This window comes from Lissotriton helveticus, chromosome 7 (genome assembly GCF_964261635.1).
Source record: "Lissotriton helveticus chromosome 7, aLisHel1.1, whole genome shotgun sequence".
In the NCBI taxonomy this organism is placed as follows: Eukaryota; Metazoa; Chordata; class Amphibia; order Caudata; family Salamandridae; genus Lissotriton; species Lissotriton helveticus.
Genome location: NC_136068.1, coordinates 173,912,533 through 173,926,177, shown reverse-complemented (window position 1 = coordinate 173,926,177; position 13,645 = coordinate 173,912,533). Strand labels below are relative to the sequence as shown.

Genomic DNA, 13,645 nt, shown 5'->3' with positions numbered 1-13,645 from the left:
ACATGTGGGCAAGTTCTCTACAAGGTTTACAATTCTATAACTCTTTTTGTATGTTGCGTTCTATTATGTCACAAGCATTTGTGTAGCACTGTATTGCAGTTAGTATGTCCTCACAGCACTGTCAGCGTTTGCGTATCGTCATGCTCTGGTCGCCAAACGTTGTCTGGTTCTGGTCATTGAGTTGGATCATCAATGGTTAATATGCTGGTGTAAATATCTGGTTGTATAATTGGTGGTTCTTAAGGGTGGTTGACAAGTGAACACAATGTATTGTATTGTAATTGCATTTATATAGCGCTTACTACCCCTGACGAGGCGTCGAAGTGCTTTTTCGGCGAATAGCACGCTACTCCGGGACCCATAGAGGATTAGTGTTGAATTAGTATAGTGAAACATGCAAGTACATTTTAAGTGGTGGATAGGTTAATCAGTTATTTGGATTTGGAATGATAGCAGAAGGATAGAGGAGGACAAAGGTTTGTATTTATATAGCGCTTGTTGACGCACGCTATTCAGGAAGCCTACAAAGGATTAGTGGTGAATTAATATGGTGAAATATGAAGTAATTTCAGTGGTGGATATTAGTCAGTGTTGTTACAGAATACAGAGCCATATTGAGGAAATCAGACAAGGACTAAAGTATGGATTATTTTTCATTATTTCTTTTATTGGGTCTATCTATAAAGCCAAAATCTATCCCCAAACTCAGGATAGTGTTGTAAATATCAACACAATCCTTGGCTAACGTGTGAGAATTCAGAGCTAATCAAACGCAGCAAAAGGCAATCATAATAGTGGGTTGAATTTAGGAGCTGAAAATCAAACTTCTGATTGTTCTCTGCTCAGCCTGATAACACAAGGTGGGGTCCAGCGATAGTATATTTTGATGCTCAAAAGAGATGGGAAGCTAACTGGACGCCATCTTGAGATTGGCATTTAAACTCATGACTGACTTCCAAATGCCCAGTTGACCATTGGAAGCGTCCATTTTGAACTTCTTCGTTCTTGGGATGTTTCTGGGGCTTTTACTACAGCACAGACCTTTCCGAGTCCCAGACTTTCAGTGTTCCCCCTTTCAGAGTCCCAGACCTTCATCGCCTCCACATAGTGGGTGGTTGAACCACCGCTCTCCTTCAGAAGAGTATACGCCCCACTCTGCGGTCGGAAGTTACATACTTGGCAGGGTTAAGCGGGGTACATTCTTCTCGAAGCTGATGCGATGCAGGAAAATCGTCAGGCTTTTGAGACTGCTCAAGTGATGGAAGCAGAGGAATGTTAAATCTGTTTAGAAAATTACTGGCAAGAGCAGCAGCTGAGCTGGTCTCCACAAGCACAATTCCAGGCATTGTTTTCTGTGGTTGGGCTTTGTGTGCCTTCTTGTTGCAGGCGAGCTGCATAAACCCATTAGGCTGTTTAAGCCATCATGTTCCTCTGTTTATTTTCCTAGCACCCTCAGTTTCATTTTTGCACGCATGCCTTCTTAAATTGTGTTTAAACAGCACATGGGTTTGTGTGACAACTAAATAAACGGTTACTGTGTGCGGGGGAGGGGAGCAAAATGCAAACAACTGAAAAGAAAATATTTGAGTGAGTGTGTAAGATGAGAGGGTTGGTCTGAGATCAGCGAATTAGTGTTTTTTGGGATTAGCGAACTGATTTAGGTCAGTGGTGGCTGGCATCTACCAGGAGGGTAGGCGGGCGGGCGGGCAGGCGGCCTTGCAAAATTAAACGAAAAAGACTTACCTTATCACGTACTCGGTTCTGTAGCTCTTCTTTGTCCGATGCCCACAAAAACTGGATGCTGGAAGTCCTTTAACCAATCCCGGTGCTGCTCTCATGCTGTGAGTGAAGCACCAGGATTGGTGGGAGTGGCCTCACTCGGCGCTCCACAGTGCCCTGGAGGCCTGCACTTATTCTAACCTAGCTGTCTTAATACAGCTGGGTTAGAGGTTTCAAATTGTGCAAGACGGTCGGATAAAAGGGACATGCGCAGTTTGAAAAAGTGCATAGCCAGCCCACCCTCCTATCGTCACTTCGGCAGCGGCCCGCCACTTCCTGATGCTCTGTTCAGTACCGGGGATGAAAGCAAAATGCTAATATATTGCCATTTTATTTTTCATCTCAGGGGCTTTGGGAGGGAATTTAAGTGGGGGGCCGCTCCTCCACTTCAACGGAGTTCCCGCCCCTGATTTAGGTTCAGCTCAACCCCTGAAAACTGTGCTGCGGGGCGGGTTTATGTTGATTTTATCGAACGTATCAGTAGGCATCAAAAGTCTGGAAAATAAAACATTTTGTTGATGAAAAGCATGTTAAACTGGAGGGTTCAGGGCTTAAGAGGTTCAGGAGCTCACCACCGGCACTTGTTTTTGGGGGACTAGAACTTATTTTTCATCATCAGACTTTGACGCAGAGCAAGTGAGAGAAAGGCAGGAAAGGGGGAAAGAAAGAGGAAGCGAAAGGAAGGAAAGCAGTGACAAAGAGAGAAAGGAAGCTGTTTTTTGATGGATGACGACACCTTGGATTAATAGGTCACAAATCCTAGAATGACGAGGTAAATGAAAGGTTCTGCTGCCCACTCACTCAAGACACAAGGAGCCAAGATTCCATGCAAGTTCAGACAGAGCAACATTAACCACTGCACTGAACAGACCCAGGTGGGGCTGGCACACATATTCACCGGTGAGGCGGGCGGCTGGGCAGCTAAGTGCCAGGTGGGGACATTCATGCAATCATGGTGAGTGGCAAATAATTTTTTTTAAAAGTCACTTACCTTACCAACGTACTCCTATGTACCTCTTTTGTTGGATCCACAGGCTCCAGCCTCTAGGAAATTCCACCAACCAATCCGGGCGCTACTCTCACCAGCATGAGAATGCAGCTCCAGGAGAGAATGGAGCGTCCTGGCTGGACGTCACTTCGGGCCCTTTAGGCCTGTGCTTGGTTTCCACCAAGCTGTCTAAGACAGCTGAGTGGAGAGCTGCAAAGTGTACATGTCACTTTAGCTGGCTCAAGAGACCCGGTCAAACTGGCATGCATACTTTGGAAGGGTGCATCTTGCTCCTCCAGTCCTCTATGTGACCAATCGGCAGCAGAGGAGGACATGCCCCCATCTATCCTGGCTGTAGGCTGCTGCACGCTAAACGTGAAAAATAAAATGGCAATGAAATAATTTCATTGCCATTTCAATTTTCACGTTTATTGCTGCTGCAGCGTGCAAGGGGGGCGAAGCCCCCTCGCCGTCACGAAGAACCGGCGCTCAACAGACCCATCATTATACAGACCAAGCAAATAGATACCTGACCAGTGTGACTCAGGTCAGAGAGGTCGTCCTCAACCTTGTATCCCTGAACTGCCAGCATGAAACCGTGCAGATGGCAGGAATGTGGTATATTAACATTGTTAACGTACTCCAACTTTTATATTTAAAACCAATCTGATCTTCCAACCTTGAATATATGTAAAACTAAAAAGATCTGCGAAATAACATATGTGAATAGACGTATAGGAACCCCATTCATGAACTTACGACATTACACATTTCCTTCTGTTATATTTAGGATCAAACCCCTTTAGATGGCAGCCCTTTTCTTAGTCAGGCTCCACCTCGTTTAGCAAAACGGATTTAACTTGATTCTACTGTAAAAATACAAGTCCATTAAAAAGTTTGTGAAATACCCTAGTTTTGCATTTGTTGATGGTCTCTTTATGGTCACCTGCTTTGCTGTTTGATCAAGAAGCAAATTTATCCTGTTGAGGTTTTCACGAAACGACCTCAGTTAGGGCCTCACTCTGGGTGCCCCAATATCACACCCAGCAACTCTGCACACTGGAGTTAGAGATTCTGGGGGTACCGGTAACCCGCGGAGGTGGACGGGGTTATAGGAGGATTACAAGTGTGACCTAGAGGGTCCCATTAGAAATTAGAAGTACTATAGAAACTCAGTAACAATCCCTATGGTAATCCCTCAGTTTTCCTTGGAGTTTCACCAGAGAATTCTACTGTTTTGAGCAACCAGAATCTCTAGGTGAAACTAAAAACATCTTCAATTTTCCCACTGATCTTGTAATTTCAATAAGGGCAGTAACTAACTAGATCGAAATTAAGAAAGGACCTTGTAATCTAGTCTTTAGTGGCTGTGATCACCTTTTAATTTCAAATTTATTTTATTGAGTTTAAGAGCAAAAAAGACAGGCAATGCAATGCAGTAGATATGCAGTAGGCTTATCTGGCGAGCGAGACAGACATGCATGTCTTCTCTATGAATCGTCAAGGAAGCAGATAAACCATGCCCACACGGAGATGCGTTGCCGACATTTCAGTGAAGGTGCCATGTAAGAATGGCAATCGAACAGAACAATAAGAAAAGCCCAACCCCTCACCCTACACCCTACACCCAACGCCATCCCCCTCCCTCCACCCCGACCAGTATGCCAGTTGTCCAGAGCCTCCATCATAGCACGTTCAGGTTGGTGTGCATCAAGGTGTACAAGTTCGTGGTGGGTCTCGTGGTTGTTCCGTGAGCCGCAGGATGCAGAGATATTTCGGGCACGTGATTTCGTGAAATTCTCTGGACAGGAGGGACAGGAGGGGTTGCCAGGTTTTCTGGAATGAGCCTGCGATCACCTTTTAATGATCTATGATTCAATGCAAAGGAAGACGTGTACATTTTATTAATATGGGAGATTCTGAAGTTCCACCAGTTTGACATCCTTGAGACATATTTTAGAATCTGGACGTTTATTAATGCGATTTTACTATGGAACTTCGAGGGTGACAATCTCAGCATACAAGAATATCTTGGGCAAAATATCGAAAGGTAAGTGCATATGGAGGAAATATAGATTTACTAGTCCTAATTCCAAATCTATGTACTTTGAACATACATATATATATTGTCACGGTGCATAAATGTGGAGTTAGGTATAGGAAACCTTACATTTCATTATTTTGGGTTCGTGATTTTGACCTTGATATTTGTTTTTATTCACCAATTTAGGAGACAGCAAAATGACATATGAAAGTACGTGGACAGCATAGAGTCCAGCAGAATTGTTAACAATGTCTTGTTAATATGAGAATAAAACAAATGCTGAAAAAGGGAAAACAGACGTGAAAATGTTAGCACAAGCTAAAGTAGCCGAATACAATGCTAAGATAATACAAGAACATTTAGAACAAAAAGTTAGGGAATTTAAGATGAAAAACGAGAAAAGTTTTGTATCACAAATGGAGAAAACGGGCCAAAATGAGGAAGACCCCTTTTTTCACAGAATTTTTAGATAACCTGCCCCCATATAATGCGGCCCCACAAACTGCACCCCCATTGCCCGCGCAACAAATGCCGCCTCTGGTGCAGATAGCTCCCAACGCACCTCTGACGCTTCTTTTTCCTTCCCCCAAAGTGCTGAAGATTGTTCAGTATATGCCCAATTCAGGAGCATCAGCGAGTCTACAGATAGGATCCAGTATTACTAATCCCCCCCATCCTGCAGGCAGGTGGAGGGTCTGTCCCCTCCTAGTCTAATGATTTTACTGAATGGGCACCACGATTTTCACACCAGCTTGGGCATTCAGGGGCGTACCATTGAAGCAGAAAGGCCTGCAATTGTAGACTTGAAATTGGATGGACTAAACTTAAATCAGTGTCCTCCCCACCCTAGCTCCCCACTTTACAGTCTTGTGATTGGTTAATGGGAAAAATGCAAGCAGCTGTATCTGGCAGAGCCCTGGAAAGTATAATAAATAATAAAACATCTCTGCTGCTTGAGGTGCAGCCAAATGCAGGAAAGGTAACCCCTTGTAATATTTATTTTGTACAACGTTTTGGAAATTAGTGGCTGCACAGAAGTCCCTCATTCAGTGTGGCCTTTAATTTTACAAGCTGTGAAACCTTTTGTTGGCCCACAAACACGGTAATGGCCTCGTGCATTAGCCTTCAGGACCTGCAGATTGCTTTCCTTGGCGACAATAATGAGCAATCATGAATGGGACATGGGTGGTCCCGAAAATGAATTCACTGCACCATGCCTGCACTCTTAGTTCCTATTTGTTGATGTACGGTGTGTACATCATAAGCCGAAATCCCTAAACTAACACACCTATGAAAAACGTTTTTGTCTTTCTAGTGTTTGTTTAAACATTTTATTCAGCTGAGAAAATGAGCCTGTGAGCTAAAAGGGCGCATCTGACTTTTTCACTGACTTGGAAGCCATAAGTTTGTAGAACAGCTCAGCCTTTCATCCTTCTAACGTCGCTAAATTGAGTACTGTTGAATTGTGTAATTACAAATATTTTATTCAGCTGGCAAAATGGGCCTGTGAGCTAAGAGGGTGCGTCTGACATTTTCACTGACTTGGAAGCCATGAGTTTGTACTCCAGCAAGAACAGCTCAGCCTTCCATCCTTCTGAGGTCGGTAAATTGAGTACTATTGAATTGGGTAATAATAAACCCTACGTACAGTGCACAAACCGCGGCGCGGATTGCTATATAAAGTCGAATTGAAATTAATTGATTGAACACAGTAGAAGTGCTTTGCATCCTAATTAACTGCAAAGATGATTTATCTTCCTTTTTGTAGTTATCAATGAGAAATGATATGTACTGGAACAGAATTATTTTGAGATGTTAACAAATTCACAAAATAAAAAAATTAGCTTTACTTATGCAGTTATCTTCTGAACATCAGTATCTGACGGGAGAAAAAAACTGGGAAAAGCATGCATTATAAACTAACACTATTTCAATAGCAAATTATATATCTCTGGGATAAACAAACAGTAAGGAGAGGTTTGCTCCCACAATTTATGCAGATGCAGGTGCAGTCAAAATGTATATTTTCAGCGTAGAAAGTCCACTGTCAAACTTTAGCGACTTCAAGCAAAAGCTCAGAATAGGACCAAATTCAAGCTATGCTAAAAAACACTAGCTGAGGTGTAAAATTTTCCTCAAACATTTTAATCTATGATAAAATGCTGGTGTTGTGAATTTTATTTTTCAGATAAGTTTTGACAGGTGGAGTAAAATATCACTTGCTCACTCTAAAATCAGTGCAGCAGATAAAAGAACCACACAGGGCCGTTTCTAGGTGTTTTGCCGCCCTAGGCGAGATTTGAAAAATGCCGCCCCCTCACTTTTACTACCATCACTCTCTTCCTCGGTCATCCAGGCTAGAGAGGCACACTTTCTACTGCCGAACCCTTCTATGTTACTCTCATTTACTATCAGGAAACACGATCACAACAGTCAGTCCAGCAAACGACCTCAACAAAAGGCCCAGGTCCGACCGTTACGGTAGCCATACACTCACAGAACTGTGTACACAGATGCCCAATAAAGCCTTGTGTTTAAATACCACCGAGGCATCAAGTGCACCTCATTTTCAAAACCATAAACAACAAAAATAGTAACTTGCATTGTTCACTCACCCAGTACCTGTCCTCAGAACCCATCAGTGAACACAGACTTCGGGGCTCACAATCCCAGTACCTGTCCTCATTACCCATCAGTGAACACAGTTTTCAATGCTCACTGCGCCAATCCCTGACCTCAGTACCCCACAGTGAATACAGTTGCCAATGCTCCCTCGGTAGGTCCCTGTCTTCAGTACCCATCAGTGAACACATTCTTCAGGGCTCACTCAGTCAGTACCTGCTCTCTTTACCCCTCACTCAACACAGTCATCAATGTTCAATTGGTCCGTATCAGTCCTGAGAGACACTCGGTGACTACCAATTGTCAGTGGCAGTCCTTAATACCCATCCCTATTGTGCCAGTCCTCAGTGCTCCTTGCTCAATGACAGTCTCAGTTCCCCTCAGTGCCAGTCCTCAATGATCATCACAAATACTAGTCCTTGGACCCATTACCCCCTCCCCTGTTCAGGGTCAGTCCTCATTAAGCACCAGTCCTCAGTAGTGCTCGCTCAGTAACAGTCCTCAGTGGCCCTATGTGAGCACCAATCCTTAATCCCTTCGTTCAGTGCCAGTCCTCATAACACCTCTCCAGGGACAGTCCTCAGTGCCCCTCTGTTAGTAGCAGTCCTCAGGACCAGTCTTCAGTACACCTTGCTCAGTACCGGTCCTCAGTGCCCCTCTGTTAGCAGCAGTCCTCGGCGCCAGTCTTCGGTACACCTCGCTCAGTACCAGTACTCAGTGCCCCTCTATGAGTACCAATCCTCAAGTAAGTCTGTGAGTACCAATCCCCGGTGCCAGTCCTCAGTGCCCGTCACTATCATTCAACCAGTGCCTCTCCGTGGGAAGCACCACTCAGCACCTCTCGCTCAGTGACAGTCCTCAGTAGTGTCCTTGCTCTCACGTCACCAGTGCCCCTTCCCTCTTGCATGGATCATTTAACTCTGTCCTCGTGCCCTTCTCATCGCACATGCCGATACCGGCACTCCCACCTTCACACGTCTGCTCTCGCTTCTCCCACGGTGCCCCCCACTAACCCTGGAGCGCTCCCTGCTTTCTCCTTCTAGCTTTCACTTCTTCTCCTGTGCTCTCTTCTTATCCCTGCAACCTCGGTGTTCGACGCCTCTCTTCCAGGAGGCCTCCCTCTGCACCTGTCACTGCCCCTTGTGCATGGCTCCCTCCCTCTGACCCTCACATGTCACCCACACCCCGCGATAGTGAGGTGTGAAAGTAAAGTCCACATTTGTAAAGTCCACATTTGTAAAGCGCACAATCACCCGTAAGGGTCTCTAGGCGCTGGGGGCCGTCGGGAAGATTAAGCAAGCTATTGCCCAGAGTCACATGGTGCTGGGCTATCTGCCGCCGGAGCCGGGGATCGAACCGTGATCCCCAGATTCCAGCGTCAGTCGCCCTGGCCGCGGCGCCACACCTCGTGCGCCTCTCTTCCCGTGGGTCTTTCTCTTCATCCCTCACATCTCCTTCTGCATGTTTCCTTCAGCTCTTCTCACACCTCAATTTGCAGTTGTTCCTTTGCACCTCTCCCCCCTCTCTCCCTTTGGTCATCCTCTGCACCTCTCCTCTCTGAACGCCCCAGTCTTATCACCTCCTCTCCGGGTCCTCTCTGTTCTTTATACTCCGCAGTGAATTGTTGCAGGACAGGGACGAGCAGCCTGGTGGAGATCAACAACGTGCAGCACTGATCTGCGGGACAGAAAACTCATGTAGAGCACCCAGGGCAAGACATAGGAAGCTGTTGTGCAGAAAAATCTACAGGCCAGGCAAAAACGCATAACGAGGAATGACAGCACCATAGCCTGTCCCTGGGAATATGAATGGTGAAAATAAGAGCTGTTCACTGCAGCTCACCCCCTTTTTGCATGGAAAAATTACAGACAAGACATTTCCAGGAAAACTATCCACACGTTGACCGCACCTGGTGGCTGGTCTCTCAACCCCTTATTTGTGTTCCTTCTTACAGAGCGTTCTGGTGATGCAACAGGTTCTTCTTCTTTTTAATCTAGGAAGAGGAGGGGTTATTTTTGTTCAAAAGTTGGCGTATTTAAACATGTATCCACTTTGCGGTTGGATTACCGAAATACATTTTGTTTAGATGCAAAATGAGAGATGTCTTTTATCACCAGTGCTTTTTTCGAGTTTGAATTGAGCGTGTTAAAGCACACTTCCTCTTCTGACGCATTAGATAGTGGTAGTCAGCAGCGTGCATGCAGGGCCGTTTCTACGATTAGGCAAGACTAGGCGGCCGGCTAGCTTTACTATCGTAGGTTCAAATTAAAAAAGAATTCCCCCTTTTGCCGCCCTAGCCATTTTGCCGCCCTAGGCGTCCGCCTAGTCTTGCCTAATGTTAGAAACGGCCCTGGAACCACACCATTTTCAGATATCCGAAATAGTCTTTTTGTTTTCACATTACAAGTTTGAACAGAACTTAAAAAGATACGCTAGGTTTGGCTCCTGTAGACATCTTGTGAACCTCTTCCAAATGCAGGAGATCCTCCTCCTCCTCGAGCGGAGGAGCATCACCCCGCCTGCTGCGAGTGCAGCAGGCACTCACAAAAAAGTAAAATGGCACATCAGCGGCATTTTACTTACAAGTGCTGTGTGAGTGCAGAGGGAGGGGCTGAATCCTGCGATTGCATGCCTACAGCCGTCCCTGCAGTGCACATGTCCGGTTAGCCTGCTGGTTTGCTACGTCAAGCCCGCCATGCGCACTACACACCTAGCAATCCCATGGCTGTGAAACAGCAGGAAGATTTCTGGCACAGGGCCTGGGCCTCAAGAGGAGCGCTGGGTTAGCCTGCTCCCACCAACCCTGGAGCTGCTCTCATGATGAGAGCAGCTCCAGGATTCTTTATTGTTGTTCCCTTGAATATGAAGGAAGTCCCTACTTTTCCTGCTCAAGGTCATTGATTGAGGAGAACACTTCCACACCCGTGGGAGCAGTAAATATGGTGTTATTGGGGCCACCGCGCCCCATCATATTTTTATAGTTGTAGCTGCTACTGTCCAACTGCTTCTGGGTATAGTGCAGCAAAAAGACCTTTCTGTTGTGTTGTATCCGTGCTTGAAATGGAAAAATAGAAGTGCAGGTACTCTGTGGCAGAGTACCTGCTTGTTTTTGAGAAGTGCCGGTACTCTCCAATTAAAAGTATAGCATTTCTCTTGGGAAGTGCCGGTACTCTCCTTCTCAAAATAAAAAAGTGCTGGTACTCCGTAACGGACAGTACCGGCCCATTTTAAGCACTGGTTGTATCCTCGCCACGGTTCCAGCTCCCATATCATGAAAAATGCAAAAGTCCAGCTCTATCACCCACCAGGGTTGGATTGGGATAAAAAATCGGCTTGGGCACACCAAAAGAAAGTGGCCCACATTTCCGTATTGCCTTTACGCAAAACACTGCTTCAGTGAAGTTTTATGAAAAGAAAGGGGGTGGGGGGCATTTTTTCTTAACTTTACTTAGATAAAAAAAATGCACAGATTAGTTCACACTGCTGAGCCACACATGAATGCTAGTGAGACCACTTCTGCTCAGGCCCCCCCCCCCCCTCAATCAGCATACATTAATGGGCCGGCTCAGCGTGAGAAAGGAAGCGATACCTCTTCCCAGCTACCTCCAGAAAGGCCACTCAGGCACCCAGTGGGCCGCTGCCAGCATCCTACCGGCACAGACAGCCCCTAGGCTGCCTAAAAAAGCAGCCCACAGCTAGAACTCGGATACCGGCCCTTCGGCCATTTCCCGAGTGCCCGTTTTACCAATCCGACCCTGTTACCCACCTCAGACATGGAAAGCAGCTCTCCTCTGGAGCAGTCTTTCTTAGCTTAACCGCCAAAAATGGAAACCATTCCTGTAATTGCAGCTTCTGTTAGCTCGACAAAGCTCCCTTAAAGGGGCTGTGTACCTGCCTGGCAACTTTCACTTGACCTCCGTGTGGAGTGAAGGGGCATGCACAGTTTTTGCAAACCGAATGAACTGCTAAAAAAAACAGCATCACTCGGTTTGTCGTTGCTTCTGTATTAGGAAACATATTTGTATTCGCAATTAACTAGCCACCCAGGGAATTTACCAGTCTCTGCAGAGAAACTGCAAATTGGAATGGAAATTGGTAACAAAAAAGTATTGATACGGTATACCAAATTTTGATTGCTGTAATTCAGGAGCAACAGAGTGACTGTATTTTCAGAGAGACAAAAAATTCACGACATATTTTTACTCATTGCCAAATAATTTCAAGTACAAGTGTTCTGATGCAAAGGGAGCTTTCGTGGCTGGAATTTATATTTTCTGAGAAATACAGACATTCCAGACGGCATACCTCATTGAGAGGGGTGGAAGTGTATGCTTTCACTTTATCGAGCCAGAGACATTGCACAATGCGGTCTCATTGGCTAGTGCTTGCTTACCACTGGTGTGACCATGTGTGGTATTATGTGGTTGGGACAGTATACGCTTTCCCTATTTTCTATTTCTACTCTTACTTTTGCTCCAATCTACATTGATGCCATCTGTTGTGCAGTGGCGGCTGGCTTTTACCAAGGCTGGTGGGGTGGGAGGGGCTAAAACAAAATCACTTACCTTGCAGCGTGACGTCCTCCCCCCTCGGGTGCCTTCCAGGAAGCTCCTGATGCAGGAAACTGCACTACCCAATCCTGGTGTTTCTTCCACAGCATGAAAGAAGCACCAGGATTGGATGGAGCAGCCTCTCTCAGCGCTCCTAAGAGCACTGGAGGCCTGTGCTTTCTCTAACCCAGCTGTCTAAGACAACTAGGTTAGAGAACTTTAAAATGCGCATGTCTGGCTGGCTGTCGCAAGATGGCTGTCCGTCGCAAGATGGCTGGCCAAAGAGACATGCACATTTTAAAACACGCAGCTCCCTGCTGCTGCCACTTGGCAGTGCTGGCCTCAACTCGTCCGGACACGCAGATCAGGACGGGTTGTTGAAAAATAAAACGGCAATAAATACATTTTATTGCCAGTTTATTGTTTAGTTCTGGGGCTTGTTTTGGGACGCTCCTCCACTCAAATGGAGGAGCCACCCCAGCTGCTGTTGTGCCATGTATCACACACAGTTTGTAAATATGTGGGACCGCTCCTGTAAGTTAAAGGTACTGGAAACACGTCTTGAAACTGACTTCTTGCCTACACCGTAAATACACAGTAAAGTGCTACACCGCCTTCATTTGGCAGTGAGAGTAACACTCATTCATGGATTTACAGAGGGCTGCACAGATGTGTGCATGGTGGAGCACAGCTTTTACTACACCAATGGGCCTTTTTAATGGTAAGTAATTCAACACAATGCTTTGTGTCACTTTGCACAACTTTACAACCAGATAAAAGTTAGTAAACAACCCATTCTGTATCTGCACCTTACATATCCGTCTCTTTGGTGAAACTGATGAAACTGTATCAGAGTGTTCAGTTTGTGGGGTGTTTTTTGAATATTTTGACACCAGTGTACTGGAAACTCTAGGGAGAAAATCAATTGATTCTTAATTAGTCAATCTTACTATTGCCATCAGCAGTGGCTCCTCCGCTGTGGTGGAGGAGTGTCGCCCTCTCGCTCAGAGCCAGGCAACTGAGGGAAACGGGAAAAATAAAATGATAATAAACCAATTTATTATAATTTTACTTACACTGTAAGTGCGCATGACAGTTTGGCTGGCTGTCTAATGCCGGCCAAACCGTCATGTGCACTTTGATCTCTCTCCACCCGAGCTGCGTTGTACAGCCGGGTGGAGCTTTGATATATGTGCGCCCGTCCTGCCGCAGGGATTGCACCACTTCGAACATTTGAAGGCCACTGAGCTTTTTGTCATGTAGGGCTCCCAGCGTGGGGCACAGATGAGGATTAATAACGTCACGTCACCCGGGGTTCATGTGGAGCTGTGCGCTACAGTGAATTTGAAGCACAACCATCTGAGGCATAGCAACGAACCACACCTCCCAGAATACAACGTGATTGCTCATCCAGAGCCGTCCAATAAGGACTCACGATACGCAGGATAAAAGAAGGTGTGGCCGCTAAGCGTGCTTCTCAACTGCAGTCTCCTTTTGAAAAAGAGAAGTCCTCGAAACGCGTCAGGGTTGCAGTTTGCTGTTTATATCTACAGACTGAGGTGACTGTACCTAAATAAAGCTGATGGGAATAAGCTCGTCCGTGTCTGAGTGCTGCCCGCTTTTTCGACACTCCCCAAGAGCTTTGATATATATATATATATA

General features: G+C 45.8%; 1 protein-coding gene across 3 annotated transcripts in view; it reads left to right on the top strand.

The window, feature by feature from the left end:
* The window catches only part of EYA2 (EYA transcriptional coactivator and phosphatase 2), a 309,526-nt gene that overhangs the window by 147,453 nt on the left and 148,428 nt on the right, over positions 1 to 13,645 (top strand). The window lies entirely within an intron of this gene.